The 3,784-nt window shown below is 42.9% G+C and overlaps 1 pseudogene; it reads left to right on the forward strand.

The window, feature by feature from the left end:
- Positions 1-1,666: 1,666 nt before the first annotated feature.
- LOC136379181 (U4 spliceosomal RNA) lies at positions 1,667-1,734 on the forward strand (annotated as a pseudogene).
- The last annotated feature ends 2,050 nt before the right edge of the window (positions 1,735-3,784 follow it).

Genomic DNA, 3,784 nt, shown 5'->3' on the forward strand with positions numbered 1-3,784 from the left:
GCATCTAATCCAGATGTAGACAGTCGGAGGAGATGTCTCCGAGGGAGTGAAGAACCATCTGAAATGTGCAAGATGAGTAAGCACCCACCAGAGGAAGGCGTGAGAGGCATGTTTTAGAGGGAATCAGTTCCGTGTTCCTGAAGCACTGTGGACCAGTTGTGTGTTGGGTTGTGGGAGGAGGGTGGAGGAGGGGTAAGGAGGCATGACTTAAACGGGTGCTGGGTCCCATAGGTTTTGGAAGCCTTAATAAGAAGTGTGTACTTTACCTTAAAGGAAATGAGAATGACTTCACAAAGTCCCCCACATGGTGTGGGGAGTAGACTACAGAGAAATAATGTGATGAGACCAGTTAGGAGGCCATGGCAAAGATGACAACAGACTCAACAGAAGAGGTTGGGGTGGAGAGATGTGTACAGGTTCAAAAAATATTAAAAGGTGGCCGTGGCTGGCTGGCTTAGTGGTAAAGTATTGGCCAGGCATGTGGAAGTCCTGGGTTTGATTCCCAGCCAGGGCACACAGGAGAAGCGCCCATCTGCTTCTCCTCTTTTCCCCCTGCTCCTTCCTCTCTGTGTCTCTCTTCCTCTCCCACAGCCAAGGCTCCATTGGAGCAAAGTTGGCCCGAGCACTGAGGATGGCTCCATGGCCTCTGCCTCAGGTGCTAGAATGACTCTGGTTGCAATGGAGCAATGCTCCGGATGGGCAGAGCATCGCCCCCTAGTGGGCATGCTGGGTGGATCTCAGTCGGGCACATGTGGGAGTCTGTCTCTCTGCCTCCCCACTTCTCACTTCAGAAAAAAAGAAATTAAAAGGCACAATGAATGGGCTTTAATAATTAGTGAGAAATGAAATGTGAGTTGTCCAAGGAACCAAGGATGACCTCAGGTACGTCTGGCTTGAACAGTTGGGAAGCCAGATTGTAGAGCCATTTGGAAGGACAGTGACTCCAGAAGGAGCATGTTGAGTACTTCTGAACTGAAATTGGGATAAAAGGAGGCTGCAGAATTCATTGCAGAAAGTCAGGTTGAAACGCCTAGGAAAGACTGACCTCTTAGAGTTATGGAGGTCAGGACAGAGAGGGAAAGGGAAGAGGTTGAGAATTTCAAATGAAAAGATGTTCAGAGGAGCAGAGCAGGTAACAAAACTATGTGTCCAATAAAATACACACACACGCGCACAAATGAAATAGAAGGAAAAGACACTGGCTGTGAAATTACTAGTGATTTATATTTCCTTCTCCTTGTTGAGCTGTATATTCGAAACTAAAGATTGTACAATCAATGTATTATATTTTTGTAATAAAAAGAAAGTACATTTTGAAAAGTGGCTATGTAGGTGAAGAAAGATTATGAAAGGGCTTTTAACTGAAAGTGAACTGAATTGCAGAGGGTAGTAACAGTAGTGGACAGCTGAAGGAGACAAGTAACAGGTTTTACTGCCTCACAAACGTGGTTGATTATTGGGATCACCTGTAAAGCTTAAAAAATACCCACCCTGGATTCCATCCCTAGAGATTCTGATATAAGTGGCAGGAAGTGTGGCCTAAGCAGTGGAGGGTTTTTCAATGCTCCCTAGATGATGTTAATGTCAGCAACGGTGGAAAGTCACCAATGTAAAGTAAAAGGGATCGCTTTCAGAACAACATTTTGAGTTATTTAAAAAGTAGTAAATCTTTGCACAGTGGCAGCATCGTAGCCAATGAAGTTTATCTGAGGCACGATTCTTGCTAATTGGAAGGAGTGAGGATCTCGGGAAGAAGGCTGTTGTGGTGAAGCCATGAGGCAGACTCAAAGGTTAGCAATGAGATGGCATCCCCAGGTCAGGCGTGGCATCAGCCACACAGTAGGTTCTTAAATGATAGCTGAGTGAAGTGAGATGAACTCAATCTTAAAAAAAAAAAAAGAAGAAGAAGAAGAAGAAGCTTCAAAAACTTTGCAATAAATGGGAGCATTTTACAGAGGAAGAAACTCTAGTCGTGGAGGACTCCGTGCCATCAAGAACAGGTGGCAACTATTGATAGTACCATGTTCAAAGGCAAGGGGCTCTGGCACCCTCAGGTGTTGTTAAACAGAGGGCAATGTCTGAACACCAACTCGGCGAAAGGCCCTCACGTCCACGGATGACAGTGTATGGATTATTCATTAACGCTGAGGAATGATTTTCAAACAGTTCACCCCAGGGATCCGGGTGGCAATGCGCACAGTGCCGACTCAGTGGGGCTGCGTGGACACCTCCTTCGAATGGTCCCACCACTGACCATCCTGTTCTTGGCTGAGTTATTTTACTTCTCTGACCTCACTCTCTTCACTTGTGGAAAAGAGAATAATAATACCTGCTTAGCAGGTTTCTCTGGATTAATTACAACAACCCTGTAAAAGTAGCTAATAGGTTTTTAAATTTTATTTTATTGTTTTATTTTTTAATATTTTCTATATTCTTTTTTTTTTCATTAATTTTAATGGGGTGACATTGATAAATCAGGCTACATATGTTCAGAGAAAACATCTCCAGGTTATTTTGACATTTGATTATGCTGCATTCCCATCACCCAAAGTCCAACTGTCTTCCGTCACTTTCTAACTGGTTTTCTTTGTGCTCCTCCTCTCCCCTCCCCCAACCCCCTCCCTTTCCTCTCCCACATTTTTTCTTAATTTTTAACTTTTATTTAAAAAATTAACTTTAACAGGGTGACACTGATCAATAAGAGTACATAGGTTTCAGGTGAACATTTCTATAGCATTTGAACTGTTGATTGTGTTGTATACCCATCACCCGGAGTCAAATCATTCTATCACCTTATTTTTGACCCTCTTTAAACCCTTCCCTCAACTGCTCCCCCCTCTCCATACTCTCAAGTCCTTCTCATATGTGACTTGACTGGGGGGAGGGGGGCCTACAGCAGAGCACATGACCCCTTGCTCAAGCCAGTGACCTTGGATTCAAGCCAGCAACCTTGAGCTTCAAGCCAGAGACTTTTGGGCTCAAGGCAGCGACCACGGGGTCATGTCTATGATCCTACACTCAAGCCAGCAACCCTTCACTCAAGCTGGTGCTCAAGCCAAATGAGCCCGCACTCAAGCCAGTCAGGGTTTCGAACCTGGGTTCTCCACATCCCAGTCCGACGCTACATCCACTGCACTACTGCCTGGTCAGGCTTGTTGTCAGTTTCTTTTGCTGTGAAGAAGCTTTTTAGTTTGCTATAGTCTCAGTCATTTATTTTTGCCTTTACTTCCCTTGCCTTTGGGGTCAAATTCATAAATTGTTCTCTATTGTCAAGGTCCATGAGTTTAGTACCTGTGTTTTCTTCTATGTAAATTATTGTTTCAGATCTTATATTTAGGTCTTTGGTCCATTCTGAATTAATTTTTGTGCAGGAGGACAAACTGTAGTCAAGTTTCATTCTTTTGCATGTGGTTTTTCAATTTTCCCAGCACCATTTATTGAAATGGCTTTCTTTTCTACATTGTGTGTTTTTTGGCTCCTTTGTCAAAGATGATTAGTCCCTATATGGTTTTATTTCTGAGCTCTCAATTCTGTTCCATTGGTCTATGTCTGTTTTTCTGCCAATACCATGCTGTTTTGATTATTGTGGCTCTATAGTATAATTTGAAGTTAAGTAGTGTGATACCTCTGGCTTAATTATTTTTACTCATGATTGCTTTGGCTATTTGGGGTTTTTTATGATTCCATACAAACCTGATAATTTTTTGTTCTATTTCTTTAAAAAATGACATTGGGATTTTGATAGGAATTGCATTAAATTTGTATATTACTTTAGGTAATGTGG

The sequence above is a fragment of the Saccopteryx leptura genome, chromosome 7, assembly GCF_036850995.1.
Source record: "Saccopteryx leptura isolate mSacLep1 chromosome 7, mSacLep1_pri_phased_curated, whole genome shotgun sequence".
Classification (NCBI taxonomy): domain Eukaryota; kingdom Metazoa; phylum Chordata; class Mammalia; order Chiroptera; family Emballonuridae; genus Saccopteryx; species Saccopteryx leptura.